Genomic DNA, 16,421 nt, shown 5'->3' with positions numbered 1-16,421 from the left:
CAAGAGGCTTGTCTTTTGAGTCTGGAAAACCTGCAACTGGAATGAACGGGGCAGATTCTCCAACATGCCTTTCATGCTTTGCTTTTTGCAGCTACCTGAACAGTTTTTTATTTTGCAGAATTTGAATAAATCAGTGAAGCATGTTTGATCTCTCTCCCTCTCTGTCACACACACTCACACACACACACAGGACTCTATGGCCATGATGATAAAACTCTATGATTCTGTTATATACCGTATTTCTTCGATTCTAAGACGCCATCGATTGTAAGACGCACGCTAATTTCAGTATCACCAACAGGAAAAAAGCTTTGATTCTAAGAAATAATAAACACACCCGCGATTCTAAGACGCACCCCGTTTTTAGAGAAGTTTATATGGGGGGAAAAGTGCGTCTTAGAATCGAAGAAATACAGTATATCTATATATACACACACAGAGAGAAAGTTAAGAATGAAGTTCGGAGAATGCACAAGCATAAAAGGTGCATTGAGGCCACGAACAAAGACTGGGTGTTGAGTAAGCAGCATGCGCCTTCTCTCAGAATCCTTGCAATGTTAAAACGATTGTTGGAGTAGAACTCTTGGATCATGCAATCCAACTGCTTGTCTAGGGCCCTCTCCTCTTCCCTCCCCAAATTGTCCACGACCTAATAATAGTTTTCTGGGGCCTTAATGGTTTATTTATTTATTTATTACACTTATATACCGCCCCCATAGCCAGAGCTCTCTGGGCGGTTTACAGAAAATCTAAAATTGAGATAAAAACAAGTATACAAAATTTAAAATTCTAAAACACAGAATATACACACATAAAGTACTAAAAACCATTAAAAAAACCTAAACATGTGGGTGATTAAGATGTGCCGCCATATGCCTGGGCAAAGAGGAAAGTCTTAACCTGGCGCCGGAAAGATAGCAGCGTTGGTGCCAGGCGAGCCTCGTCAGGGAGATCATTCCACAGTCTGGGGACCACCACCGAAAAGGCCCTGTCCCTCGTTGCCACACTCCGAGCCTCTCTCAGAGTAGGCACCCGGAGGAGGACCTTAGATGTTGAACGTAGTGACCGGGTATATTCACGTCGGGAGAGGCGTTCTGTCAGGTATTGTGGTCCCAAGCCGTGTAAGGCTTTATAGATCAAAACCAGCACCTTGAATTGGGCTCGGAAACATACAGGCAGCCAGTGCAAGCGGACCAGAGCAGGTGTTATATGGTCAAACCTTCTGGTTCCCGAAATCAATCTGGCCACTGCATTTTGCACGAGCTGCAGCTTCCGAACCGTCTTCAAAGGCAGCCCTACGTAGAGTGCGTAGTTGCAGAGGAAACAAGTTTTAAAGAGCATAGATGTGACCCGTGTCATCTTTACAGCCATGCGGATTTCTAAGCTGCTTTTTAATTATTTTAGCAACAAAAGCCTGCAACCAAGGCTTATTTGCGAGATAGCTAATAATTAGATGCTAGCTCCGGAAAAAAACCCAACACACATGGCTCCTTGGAATCTGGAATAGTAATGTAAAAACTCCAGTCTACCCTGGTAGCTTATTGAACAATACCAGTTCAATACCAGTTCTCATCACAAAGGCTCACATACTGCATGACCTCAGCTCTCTAACCCACTGCTCCCAAAACTGGCATCCAGATTTCCATTTTTGCTAATGAGATTAATAACACTTTACTGAAAGTGACGCTGTGCTGAGAATACTGCAAGAGAACCACCACCATCACAGCAGGTTTGGCAAACTGAACTTACAGAACTGCTCATAAAATACAACAAGAGCATTTAAAATACAACAAAAATGGTAACTTTATGGAAGTCCAGCCTCAAGAACGCATTTTAGTAACGCAACAGAGGGGCTAGAAGAAAGAGGCTCATTGGCCTGGGCGAATATTTAATACTGCTAAAAGGGGAAGTTTTTTTCAGGCTGCAAGTTACTGTTTTTGTTGTATTTTAAATACTCTGTTGTATTTTATGATCAGTTCTATAAGTTGTCCAAAGAACATATGTTATTGGGTAGCCACATAAATATGGTAAATAAAAACCCTTGAAGATTTTATAATTGAGAGCACACAACACACATGTGCACACATTTTAAAGGAGCCCCAAATATATGCCTTAAGAGCACAGACTCAGAATTTGCTATTTGCCGTCTTTGATCTGTTTCAAACATCCCCAGTGACGTCCTTCGGTTTCTCTATTTGTGCTTGGAACCTGTGTAGGCAGCTAGAGTGTGGCAGAAGCCATTTGTGCTGGAATCCACTGCAACCCCTTTTGCTCTAGAGGGAAACTTGGAAGGTTTATAAGGCAATTAGTCTCTTACAACACAGGTGAGTGACGTGTGGTCCTCTAGATGCTTGGCCTACAACTCCCATCTGTCCATGCAGCATAGACAACGGTAAAGTATAATGGGAGTTGTAGGCCAAAACATCCTTTCATTACTTTCATCACTTCATTATGTGGTTTTGGCCACATTCTGTATGCACCCCTAATAGAGAAAGGTAATGTCAAAAACCGACTTTGGGATCAAAATGACAAAACCTCAGTTACGCAACCAACACGAGCATGTTTAACTATCCTTTCCTTTGTAACGCCTCAGTTCTAGAAAATGCTGAACCAACCCTCCAGTTCGTTTCATTCATTATTATTATTTTCACACTTACAGACGTTGTCCATCTGGTGCAATCAGAGCTGCGTGCATGCCGATTACGTGGGAGCGCAGAAAAAAACTCAGGATGTGTCATTAAGCAGAGTTACCCAGCAATCTCAGCTTTTTCTTAACAACTCTCCACCCCCCGTACCACCACCCCATGCAAAAGTTAGGTTTCTAGTCCTTATGGGCATGAAGAAATTCTTGAAAATGTGGGTAATCCCAACTGAACCACAGGAGCCCAAAGGATGGCTGAATAAGTTTTCCAGTGAGGTTTTTTTTGGGGGGGAGGGGGGCTTGGGGGGGGTCAGCACCCCTTCCTCTAACCAGCAAAACAAGACTAAATTGTGGAAATTAAGGGTGCATGGAGGATTTGTGCAGCATCAGAATCCAGAATGTTCAGCTTCAGAATTTACATTTTCTTAGCACGGGAATATGCACACAAACCAAAGCAAAGATGAAATAGAGAACAATACAAGCAACTCCTGGAATGTGGAGGGGAGCCATTTCAACATTTCCCCATGGCGCATCCTGGCTGAGCCACTGCCAGCCAGACCCACAGCTGAAATGCTGCTCAGTGAGTGACCAAGCAAGTCTGGGCTTTTGGGTACCACAGACAGGGAAACCAGGCGGTTGACTTGACGGGGAGTGCACCTCTCACATCAGCGCTTCTGCCTCTCAGTTTCAGGCAGGGCGTGTCATTAGAAGACCTCTTGCTTTTGCTACATTCACACAGGGCCAATGCTGGCGCCAGGATTTTTTAACAGGGGGTGGGGGTGGCTTGGGCGAGATGCCCTCAGTGGGCCAGGCTCCTCTTCAGTTCTGTCGCTGCTGCCCACAGACTCATCCTCTTCTTCCAGGACCAATCCACTCGGTCAGCCGGAAGGAGATTGAGAAGTGAGTGGAGGCCACTGCTGCTGCTGCTCCTGCCATGGCTTGCTCATCCAGAGAAGGAAGATGGGCAGGCAGTGCCAGAGAGCAGGACCAGCACCAGAGGGCTCTGGGGTTGGCAGTGGGGCCCCCCAGCTGAGGCATGGGGCTTGGCATGGGGTGCCGCCACCAGCACCCCCCCCTTCAATGCTGGCCCTGCCAAGAACTAACAGGTCAATTATTCCATTCCCCATTAAGAACCAGGATGGATCCAGAGCCAAGGCTCAGCCTCAGAAAAGCGGGAACGAAAGAGGAAAACCACACGACATTCTTGTGAGGATGAAAGCGCTTTGCCTGCTCGAAAAAGCTCTAAAAACAGGGCAAATCTGAGTGCACCTGAAATCCAGAACTTCTGTTTCATATTTCGATTGGGCTTTGCCTGTGTGGCAATTCGATTAGTAGCAACATATTAAAATGCTTACTAGGATGCCACCGATTTAAGGCTTGCTTTTTAATTACAACCATCTGTTTAAAACTTCTGTTTGGAACCTCGGTTATCTAATGCCTTTTAGCAACAGGATATAGTGGATACACAGTGTTCTTATATCTTCACACAGAGTTTTTAACATTTGGAAGGTCTAATACTTCTGATTCGTTCAAGTTTTAATATCTGCTGTGCCTTTTGCTTATTCAACAGTTTAAACTGGCCTAAACTTATGGCTTCTTACTTGCGCTGACTATTCATTTAATTTTCAACAGCTTAAACTGGTTTTTCTAGATACGACCCATCCTGGACAGAAATAACCTGACTACTATTATTCATGCACTGGTTACCTCAAGTTTAGACTACAGCAATGTTTTGTACACGGGGCTGCGTTGGAGGCCTTTTTAGAAACTTTTATTAGTATAGAATGCAGTAGCTAAGTTAGTAACTTAGGGCCTGCTCCAATTGGACTCTCCGCCGGCCCCCACAGGGCTAACTGTCATCTTGGTCCTGTGCGGAAGAAGAAAGAGGAAGGGGACAGGAGCAGGAGGAGGAAACATCGGGTCCTGCTCCAATTGGACTCCCCTCCTTCGGGAGCAGAACAATCCCATCAGCCCTGTTCCAGGTCTACTTAATTTATCACTCTCTCTCTTTTCCTTCTTCCCTCCTGAACTCCTTTTCCTCGTGTGCCGTATCTTTTTTAGATTGTAAGCCTGAGGGCAGGGGCTGTCTTCTTTGCTAAGTAATTGTAAGCAGCTCCGAAAGCTTTCTTTAGCTGAGGAGCGGGGCATAAATATGATAAATAATAACTAAGTGGGACCGGTTACACCAAATCTATCTGGCCACTTCTTAAACAGTGACACTGGCTGGTGGTCGGTTTCCAGGCACAATTCAAAGTGTCAGAGTTTACCAACAAGGTTCGAAACCAGGTGACCAAAAGGGACCTGCCCCCAAACCACAGCTCTTCCATGGGTCCCTGGCGCCATCTTTAGCCAGGTTGATGATGACCGGAAAGGGGGGGCGCGTTTCAATCGCTGCACCCAGTTTATGGAATGCCCTCTGCATCAATCGCATTCTTTTCGGTGCCAAGCAAAGATGCATTTGTTTGCCCAGCCAACCCAGCACGAAACGTGAACTGGCCGACCAATTTATCTGCTTTGCTGAATTTTGACATTTAATTTCTATGTTGTTGTCCCGTTTCATTTTAATTGGTATTTTATATTAAGACTTTTACAATTTTGCAGGCTTCCTGGTTTATACTGAAAGATTATTAATCATTATTGCTTTCTTTTTAAAAAACGTCAGCCAAGGCAGACCAAATGCCCGAGTATAAGTCCATTCGTAAATGGCGCCTGTATAACACTCTTTCAACTGTTGCTGATGTTAAGTCTTCAATCCACTGCATTATAGGCAGTGTGGTTTAATCTTTCCAATGTTGTAGAATCAGTCTTTTGGTGGTCAAAAGGGCACGAAAAATCCATTTATGTTGACCATGTGTTATTTTCCAAGAAGGCGGGGCACTTAACATTGTTGTTGTTATTAGAACTGACCACCTGAGTGGCTTATTCCCAATAAACATCTGTTTATCTTTCTGTTAATCACCAATTTGACTATCCAAATAGCCAAAACTTATATTCTTTGGGGCTTTATCACTTGAAGGATAAGTGAACTCTTCGTAACAAAAAGCGATTCCATTGATATAATTTATTGTTCTAGAGCAGAGCAGAGCTTTCCAAACTGTGTGTTGCGACACGTTAGTGTGTCAGCTGAAGTGTGTAGGTGTGTCGCGCGAACATAACGAGAAACCTCTGAGTCTATGTGAAATAAGCAATACCAACTTGCATGCATTTTTACACAGCAAAGGTGCCGATTAGTATGGTGCACTAGTATACTCCCCTTCCGTTGTATCCGTGTATGCACACCATGGTCAAGGTACTGTGCATGCGTAGTATGCATAATCGGGTCGAAACAGCTGATTCCACGTCACTTCCGGTGATGCGAATGCACCTGAAGTGAATTCAAGAAATTCCATAGGTCCAGTTTTTTGATAGAACACTGTCTCAACCGCCGCTCAATTGCAGCTCGACAAAATTGTTTCAATGTGAAAAGTCTTGGAAATGTATGTTATTATCTTGCAAATCATATATTTTTAAAAATATAAATGAAAGGTTTTCATGAGATACGTTGTGTCCCCATACATTTCGTTATTACAATTTATGTATGTGCCCGTATCTCTTACAAGGGGTTAGTTTAACCTTCGGTTTGCTAGTAAAACTGAATTACTGTGTCGCGAAATGATGCAGGTCTAAAAAGTGTGTCACCAACATGAAAAGTTTGGAAAGCTCTGTTTTAGAGGCTTGTTACTTAAAATTTTATTCTGGAATCTTTTCTTCTCCATCTTTCTTGCTGAAAAAAATCCAGCACACAGCCAAGCATTCTTGGTATTGGTAGGCCACACACTGAGTTCATAAGGCATGGGGTGGTTTGACATTGGGTATGTCTCCTGAATCTGGTTGTTACACTGCTTGGAAGTAGGGCCACGCAAACCCCACTTTTACTGCCTGAGATGGAGTGGCCGCAACTACCTTCCTTTCCTGCCCTGCTGCCAGTATCTCCTTAATGCAGGTGCAAGAGCACCAAGGAGAAGCCACCCCATGTCTGATGAGGCTTTACCATTCCACCGGCCCCTCATGAAGATGATCAGAAAGGATGATCAGGGATCTGGAAACAAAGCCCTATGAAAAGAGACTGAAAGAACTGGGCCTGTTTAGCCTGGAGAAGAGAAGGCTGAGGGGACATGTGATAGCACTCTTAAAGGACTTGAAAGGTTATCACACAGAGATTGGCCAGGATCTCTTCAACTATGGGGCGGTATATAAATGTAATAAATAAATAAGCGCAGGGCACGGAATAATGGGCTCAAGTTATAGGAATATAAAACAAGAGCAACACTAAACTTGTCCACCATTACTGATCTTGCTTAACTCCAGATAAGTATCTGAAGGAACTCCACCATTCACAGACAACTGGTTGTGTGCCAAAATTTGGAATTATAGTTAGGGTCTTTTAATAATTCCACTTGTTTCGATAAAAAGTATTCCATTTTGTCCCCCAGCGTGTGGCATTGAAGTTCTCACAATGCCTCAGAGTACGACGGTTTCATTCCTACCAATTCTGACCAAGAGCTGCTGACAGATCTGTGAATTTGTCCTGGTGGAGGAAACCCAACAGCTATTAGCCACGACAAATAAACAGAACCTCCACGTCCGAAGGCAGTATATCTCCAACTAGCAGACGCTAAGGGTAAAACAACAAAAGATGCTGGAAATATCAACAAGGGATTTATAACATTTCAGCTGACCTTTAAGCACAATACAAATTTATTTAACGTATTGCTACGCCCAGCCTCAGGTTTTCAGGATGGGGAGGATAATTTAAAATAAATTGGAAAATTACACCCAGATGTTCTCTGCCTTACATCCCAATCATAACTTTTTATTACTACTGTTTATATTATTGGTGCTTATCTACAATTAAACATAGCTAGGATGCTGCTGCTATGCTGCAATTTTAAGTAGATTTATCCTAAACTATAAACTCCACTGAAATCAACTGGACTTGCCTTCAAGTGTTAAGAACTTTTTTTTAAGCTGCAGTATAAATCTTACCAAAAACACACACCCCACAGCCATGATTTTGTTGGCACTAGAGCATGCTCTGGCGAGCAGGTGAGAGTTTAACTGCTGTTTTCAAGCTGAACAGGAATCCAACAGGTCTACAGAAAGGGAAGGATTCCAAAACTATCTGGAGCGGCAGTTCACCACCCTCACCCTTATCAAGATATCCAGGCAGAACTACTCACGGAGAGGACTTCCATGTTTTTACACACCAGTTTTCTTCTCCAGCAGCCAGAGAGAGACCTGAGTCATAGTCAAAACCGAGGAAAAAGCAGCCGTCACAATAATAGCACCCGGCATCCTTTAGACATGATGACTTGAAGCTTAAATAAACCTCCTCTAGATAGAACGGACTCACTTATTTCTGTATATTGCACGACGTTTGCTGCAAGCCGGGCTCAACCTGAGTCAGGGCTCTCTCCTGGATACGTGAAGGAAGAAAGTTGACATGCTTCTGAACATGTGCAGAGAGCTGTCCTTTCCCAACTAATTAGCCCGTCTGGCCCCGCACAAATCCAGGTCATAGGCTCTGTATTTCAGGCAACCTTGAATGTCTTTAGGCACTCATCTTTAGATATTAAATATTGGCCACAGTGCAATTAGGTATCCCCTCTGCGGAGTCTCAGTCACTCAATGACTGTTACAGTACAAGACACAGACTAGATACTACCACTTCTTCTTTTTTTACTAGAACTCTGGAATTCACCACCTGAGAGGTGCGTGGAGGAAGCTGGATCTTTCCACATAAAGAACAGCAGCCCAAGGCAAACCAAAACAACACTCCTGCTTTTCCCATTTCACAGAATCATAGAATAGTGGAGTTGGGAGGGGCCTATAAGGCCATCAAAACGCCCAGAGAGCTTCGGCTGTGGGGCGGTATATAAATGTAATAAAATAAATAAATCAATAAATCAAATCCAGCCCCCTGCTCAATGTAGGATTTTGCTTGAACCACACACCTCTAAAAAGAAAATAGATTCCGACTATTAATATCAAGATGTTACTAACATGCTGGGCACGGCTTTGAGATACACACATTTGGGGGTGGATGGGTGAGCATTTTAAATTGTATTTTAGACTGATGGGATTTTATTGTTGTATGTCATGTTTCAAGGGATTTTTTAAAAACCCACATTTTATTAAAATGGCAACAAATTTAAAATGCATTCACACCCGTGTTTAAAATGTAGAGGAATAAACAAAGGAAATATAAAATAAAAGTATTAGGAGCAACTGTTGGGAATATAGGAAGCTGCCGTATACCAGGCCAGACTAGTTTTCCATCAGGCCCAGTGTTGTCTACACTGACTGGCAGCATCCTTTCAATTTAGCAGGCAGAAAGGATTTTCCCCTCACATGCTATCTAATAATCTAAGTGGGGATGTCAGGATCTATACGTGGGGCTTTCTGCACGCAAAGCAGGGGCTCTATTTTTGAGCTGTGGCTATGTCCCCTGAGCTTAAACCAAAATGAACAGTTCTATATCTTCTTTGGCCATTTCTGCTTCCTACACCAGCCTGCAGAGTGCCATCGGGGATGTGACTGATGTGGCTCAACCACTCAGAGGTCACTTGAGCCACCACCTAGTGAAGAATTTGATGTAGCTCAGAAGTCTGCAATCCTCAAAAGCTCACATAGTCAAAATAGTAAGAGTAAAACGTCATTTGAAAGAGCACCACAGCTATTTTGTACTCCTAGGGTGCCATCCTATTGTTCCTCCCCACACTCAAGGAACGTAAGCCTCCGAATACCAGAAATTTACGATCATCCAATGCAGTCCGGGAAGTGCAGCTGAGGGGTTCTTTGTTTCCCCACCCTCTCTCCTTCTCCATTTTCACTAGACAAACTCAGGTGTTTCAGAGGGGGAGGAAAGGAAGCTAGAGGCCCCAGGATAGCTTGTATCCTGGCCTCTCCAGTCTCCTCCCCATCCTGCCCACTGAAACGCCCCTTTCTCCCCCTCTCTGATATTGGGTTCTCCACCTCGCACAGCATCCGGTGCAGTTCTTTCCTTACCGGCTGTGAGGGGAATGGCGGAGCAGAGCTCCAATTCCCAGCTCCCAGGTTGGAGCGCTGTCTCCGACCTTGGAGTTGGGAATCCAAAATATCCTACAGCCCCCTCAGATGCTGTCTAGGGGCTATACGATTGCTCTTCTAGAGATTTTAGTGATTGTGTTTAGAGCCCTTCAGGACACAGAACAGTCCGAGGCAGCTGAAGCCATTGAGTTAAATAGTGACATCTCTTGTGCTATCTAGTGTACCTGCGCCACCTTTCTGTGCTGCAAAGCACAAGCAGCAGAAAAACAAATTGGATCTATTCAGACCACCTCCTGACTGGACTTCAAGGCCATTTCCACCAGCACTTTTTCTTCAATTTCACAGCAAGATGTAATGGTGGAAGGACCATATTTCATATTTGACTTTAAATGCAACCAAATTTTGATCAGCAAGCTAGCTAGGTTCACTATTTGCAGTTTTTTGTTTTAATAAACACCTTGGCATCCTCTCTAGGAGGAAGGTATAATGGCACAAAACTATAGGATGTCAAACGTTTAGTCAGGATCCCCTCTGAAGGCAGAATATAATGTGGGAGAGACATAATTTTGAATGAGTTAAATTAGGCTATGTAAATCCTTGGGAAGGCAACCCTAATGCAATATTAACGAATGGGAGGACAAATCTGTTTGCCTTTTGCCTAACATGGAAGGGCTGCTCCAAACACAGAAAATACATCCATGTCAGAAACAGCATGCAATGTGCATGTAGAAAATAGATCACCACATGTGGCAACAACACACATATTTGGCTGGGAGTACACAATGTGCGCATTCACTGGGAAGCAGTGGCCAATGACAGCTTCTAAGTCTATGTGGTGCCCGCAGCAAGATCTACACACATACGGTTCCAACATGCGTTGCGTACTGATTGCTACACCATAGCATTATGTCTGAGAATTTAGCAGCCAGGCTTAACACTCTGTTTGTGTGTGAGACGATACAGCATATACTTGACCAAGGCACGATGAAAGCCTTGAGCATACAACCTCAAACATTTCAAATCCGTGCTCTGTCTGCCAAAACCTGAAGAAGCACTCTGCATAATCTGGAAGCTTTCTTCCAAAACTGGAGCTGGGATGCGCATATCTTTTCTTTTCTCACACCCAACCCACCCAAAACTTACTCTGTGTGTGTATATATATTATATTTCTATATCACCTAAACTTCGCAATAATTAGTAGAAAACTAGGAGCGGAGTAGAGATATGGAGGGGAAAGAGGCAACAGGAAGGGGGCAGGATGGAGAGACGAAGGGAGTGATGGGGGGAAAGTGGTCTTGCATTTAAGGGTATAAACTACCTTTCTTCTTTGTGGGTGCGTGAGGGAATGCTCCCTGGCCCACACGCAGCAAAGGAGAGGGCACGTGTTGCTGTTAAAAACATGGAGATGTGGTGGGACATTATTTTAAGAACATAAAAAGAGCCCTGAGGCTGGATCAGACCAAGGGTCCATCTAGTCCAGCATTCTGTTCACACAGTGGCCAACCAGTTGCCGACCAGCGACCCACAAGCAGGACACGGGTGCAACAGCAACCTCCCGCCATTGTGCCCCACCATGTAGGCTTTGACAAGGAGAAACAGCCTATAAATAATTTTGTGGGCCACCTTGATGGTTACAAGGAAAGAAGGCCTATAAATATTTTTCAGTATTAAGCACATAAATGGGGGCGGGGGGGCCTTTGGAGAGGCCATATCTTTTCCTACATGGAAACCCACCCCCACCGTTGGGGCGGAGGAAAGGGAAGCAGCCTCCTCCCCCACCAACCCCCCTCCCCAGGAGGCCTTCATGGGGGTGGGGTGGGGTGGGGGTTGCCTCCCCAACAAGGGAGCAGTTCCTGGATGGGGGAGGGGCCTCCCTGCGTGCCTGCACCCCTCCCTCCCTCCCTCCCCCCACTCTGGTTATGGGGCTGGAGTGTCGGGGGTCAGGGCCCCCCTTCGTCCTCGCTGCTGCCGCCCCCCACACCTCGACCTCGCCCCCCTTCTGAGGAGAGCTGGGGGTGGGGGAGGGGCCGCCCTGCGTGCCTGCACCTCTCCCTCCCCCCACTCTGGTTATGGGGCTGGGGTGTCGGGGGCCCTTCGTCGTCGCTGCCGCCCCCTTCTGAGGAGAGCTGGGGTGGGGGAGGGGCCTCCCCGCGTGCCACGCCCCTCCCCCACCTCCCCCTCTAGACTCGTGGGGGGGGTCACCCACTCCAGGCCCCGCCTGCAGGCGGCCCCGCCGCCGCCCCCGGCCTCGTACCTGCGGGAGGGCCCGGCCTCTCCTCACACCCCCTGAGGGGCGCACCCCGGAGCGGCCCAGCGTCGGCGGCGTCGGCGTCGGCGCCTCCTCATCGCGGTGACAGCCGGGAGCCCCGCCCACCCTGGCCCCGCCTTCCTCTCGCGAGACTCGCGAGGCCGCGCCCACCGAAGGCAGGTCCTGGTCACGTGGCAGGCGGCGCGAGCGTGCGGGGAGGAGGAGTTGCAGGCCAGAGCACCGAGAGGACACGCTCAGAGGGGACGGCCCGAGAAGGTCATAGAGTCTGCGGGGCCCGCCGCTCCTCACTGGCTTTTGAAGGCGGTTTGGGAGGCTCGCTCTCGTTCGTCCCCTGGATGGGCGTGGCCTCCCTTCATATCATTTGCATAGCACGCGCGCCGGGCGCAAAGGGACCGCCGAGAGGCAGCGGCTGAAGTGATGGTGCCTCCACCGCTCCCCGCGAGGGGGCGCTGTGAAGAAAGTAGTGCGGCTGCTCTTTGGCGCGGGCTAATTTATGCAAATTTATGCATAATTATGCAAATATGTGCATCTAAAATAATTACAAAATCTTCAAGCTTTTTAATTATTTAACTATATAGTCCAAATTTCTCCGACCTGGTGCCCTCCACATGTGTTGGACTACAACTCCCATCATCCCCCAGTCAACAGGGCAACCCTGGCTGGGGATTATGGAAACTGTAGCTTAAAAACCCTATCTGAAGGGCCTCAGAGTACGTCATGAGAAAGAAATATGTAAGTCTGGATCCAGATGTAGTTATCCTATTTAGAGTAGACCCATCGATATCAGTTGGACAACTTAGTCATGACTGACGTAAGCCCCATTAGTTTCAATGGGTCTCCTCAGCGTATGACTAAGTTCAGATCCAGCTCATTGTAACTTTTCAAAATTTATGCAAATACCTGTAAAGTGTAAAATAATGTAACCCAGCTGTGTTTTTAATGTATATCCATAGTCCTGTCCATATGCTCAGGGCATGCAAGTATTAATTTTAAAAAACAGTGACATTCCTCTATTTTCAAAAAATTAAATTCAGTTAAACAGCTTAAAACCTCTCAACAGAGTTGTCATAAAACTCCATCTCCAATTTTTTATTTTAAAATCTTGACCGTTGTCTCCCACTCAGATTTTGGTGAGTCTCCATATATTCATTCCTGGATTACCTATGTAGCAACATGTCTATGAAGGAAGCAAAGCTCTCAGTATTTTACATGAACTGGCAGGGCTGAGAGGCAAAACAAAACAATGCATTAATGAACAACCCAATATACTGGTGCAGCAAGTCCCTTTCAGGTTGTTGAAGTACAAACGGTGGCTGCCAATCACTCACCAAATATACATGAACAACAGTAATCCCCAGTGAGTTCAATGGGACTTATACCCAGGTAAGTATGTATATGATTGCAGCTTTATAATGGCAGAAAACAAGGTGGATTTAGGGTAAATCCTCTGCGTGCTGGCTGGGGAATGCTGGGAGCTGTACAACTATTCCCCCCCTGTCTAAACATGCATGGGATTGCACTCTGACTTGATGTACTTTGTGATGAAAAACTTTTAGCGCATTCTGAAGATAGTTTGACAAAGGCACATAGCAGGATAGGATAATTAGTAACAGAAGTTAATGAAGGCATAGAAGGAGAGTATCATTCTATCTTTGGTTAAGGCTTCAGGACAGATATGGAGGGAATTAAAACGCAATGCTCCTCTCCCTATATTATATCCATTATAGAACACAGAACAGCAATTCATATAGATCCTTTTCTTTTCTAGTCCCCAAATGAATTTGGCCACAGCAATGGTGTAAATAATCATGTCATGATGAGAAGCGTCAACGAGACACATAATAGTTGATAGCTGTTCATGGTGTTCATAATCATACTCACAAATTTGTGAAGGAGCAAACGAGAAAATGCCCATTAGACTCTTAGGCATTCCCCCCCCCTGTTAGAAATTGGTTGAGAGACAGGAATATTTTTTATCCGAAGCTTAGAAAATAGAGGGGGCAAGAGACAGTATCAACTTTAAACAACTGCTTCTAATTAGTTCAGGCTAAATCTAAGTAAAAGTGTGTCTCTCCCTCCCTCTGCACAGCCATTTGGGGTCCGAAAGTCCCCGCAGCTCGTAGACTTTTCAGTTCATTTAAGAGGATTGGAGAGAATCCCATCAACCGTGGGCATGCTTTATTTTCACTACAAACCATTCGGAAGAAAAATGCACGCCAACCAATAAACAGGACATCAAAGTTGCCATATCCATAACTCTGCATCAGCATTTGGAGATGAAGCGGCTGTGGAGGGCCCGCTCATGAAAATTAACATGCCTGTCCAAGTCAACACATACACAACTCGTTAACAAAGGACTGGAGATGGAAAACAAGCCTTTAAACAGCGAACAGAACGGCAATACTGTTCAAATACGGAGTTTACTGTTAAGTTGAGTGCTTGTAGTCCATATTACTTGCACACCAAAAGTTTACGTCCACCTCTACAAAAAGCCAAGACCAAACAGATCATAAGATAAGAGAATGCTTAGGTCAGATTATACGACTATTGAAAATGTAAGTGTGTTTATATATAGGACCAAAGTCACCCAGGTAGGAGCTCCAAGGCGACCAATGGCAGTAGTTGTTACACCAGCGTCTTGTTGGACTTTTCTGCTTGGACACAGAGTAGTGTGGATACCACAGTAAAGCTGTGCACTGTGTAAAACCCAAAGCAAAACCCGATCTTCCACCAACAGCACCACATAGGCTGGAAGCATAACAGAAACGGAGCGGAGGAGTTGCTCCCGAAGTGAAACACCATCCACTTGAGAGAGAAGAGCAAAATAACGTTATACATCAGCCATTCCCAACTTGGTTCCGCCCCCCGTCCCCCGGTGGGTTGAAGTGCAACTCCCATAATCATGACATTCTTGGTTTTTCATCTTGGCTAAGTGCTGCTGAATCAAGTGCTGCTGAATCCTCGGATGAAAAGAAACCTTTGAGGGAACGCTGATCAAATTTACAGATGACACAAAATTGGGTGGGATAGCTAATACCCCGAAAGACAGAAACAAACTTCAAAGTGATCTTGATAGGCTGGAGGGCTGGGCTGAAAACAACAGAACAACATTTAATAGGGATAAATGCCAAGTTCTACATCTAGGAAATAGAAACCAAATGCACAGTTACAAGATGGGGGATTCTTGGCTCAGCAGTACTACAAACGAGAAGGATCTTGGAATTGTTGTAGATCGCAAGCTGAATAGGAGCCAACAGTGCGATATGGCTGCAAGAAAGGCAAATGCTATTTTGGGCTGCATTAATAGAAGTATAGCTTCCAAATCGTGTGAGGTACTGGTTCCTCTCTATTCGGCCCTGGTTAGGGCTCATCTTGAGTATTGCGTCCAGTTCTGGGCACCACACTTCAAGAAGGGTACAGGTAAGCTGAAGTGTGTTCAGAGGAGGGCAACCAGGATGATCAGGGGTCTGGAAACAAAGCCCTATGAAGAGAGACTGAAACAGCTGGGCATGTTTAGCCTGGAGAAGAGAAGATTGAGGGGAAGCATGATAGCACTCTTCAAATACTTAAAAGGTTGTCACACAGAGGAAGGCCAGGATCTCTTCTCGATCCTCCCAGAGTGCAGGACACGGAATAACGGGCTCAAGTTACCGGAAGCCAGATTCCAGCTGGACATCAGGAAAAACTTCCTGACTGTTAGAGCAGTACGACAATGGAACCAGTTACCTAGGGAGGTTGTGGGCTCTCCCACACTAGAGGCCTTCAAGAGGCAATTGGACAACCATCTGTCAGGTATGCTTTAGGGTGGATTCCTGCACTGAGCCTTGTAGGCCCCTTCCAACTCTGCTATTCTATGATTCTATGAACCAGTACTCAATGACAATGATAAAAAAAAGACCAGAAATCTTCAATGTTCTCAAGGGACTCTTTTTTCAGAAGAGTCATACAAGGTAAGCCTGGGTAGCAAATGGGATGGATTACAACAAAGGTGAAGATGACCCAAGAGCATCAGAAATGTCTGGTCTTTCATCACTGTCATTGAGTACCGGAACCTAATGGTGTCTTTTGCTAGAGGATTCAAGAGCATTTAGCAAAGAGGAGAAAATCAAGGATGCCAATTAAACCAGCCTTCCCCAAAATGGTGCCCTCTGGATGTGAGGAAAGTTGTGGCCAACACATCTGGAGGGGGAAGATGACAAACCAAAAGGGAACACCATCACGACAATATTAACACAACAACAAAGGTCCCAAAGGTCTTTTGGAAGGAATGGAGCCAGTATCTTCACTGGGTAAATTGACCAGTTGACCTGGTAAATATATTTCAGTCTGAAACTGAGTCTTTGTTTGGTCCTCCTTACACAGCCAGAATTCCCTGAAAGAGGAGGAAAGTTCAGACCGGACGTTCCTAAGACAAGCATGAAGTTGTTCTCGTTGTTAGAAAAA

At 45.4% G+C, this 16,421-nt stretch overlaps 1 protein-coding gene across 3 annotated transcripts in view; it reads right to left on the bottom strand.

Moving 5' to 3' along the window:
- RC3H2 (ring finger and CCCH-type domains 2) overlaps positions 1-12,054 on the bottom strand; it is a 42,522-nt gene extending 30,468 nt beyond the window's left edge. For 2 of the 3 annotated variants that reach the window (XM_063144886.1, XM_063144889.1), the window contains exon 1: positions 11,964-12,054. The gene's annotated coding sequence lies outside the window, so the exon portion shown is untranslated. Of the gene's footprint in view, positions 1-7,860; positions 8,097-11,963 lie in introns of all 3 variants that reach the window. The other variant, XM_063144888.1, reaches the window with a different exon arrangement.
- Positions 12,055-16,421: the final 4,367 nt, after the last annotated feature.

The sequence above is a fragment of the Elgaria multicarinata genome, chromosome 19 (assembly GCF_023053635.1).
Source record: "Elgaria multicarinata webbii isolate HBS135686 ecotype San Diego chromosome 19, rElgMul1.1.pri, whole genome shotgun sequence".
Lineage (NCBI taxonomy): Eukaryota > Metazoa > Chordata > Lepidosauria > Squamata > Anguidae > Elgaria > Elgaria multicarinata.
The sequence above is the reverse complement of the archived record's forward strand: the minus strand, read 5'-3'. Positions and strand labels throughout refer to the sequence as shown.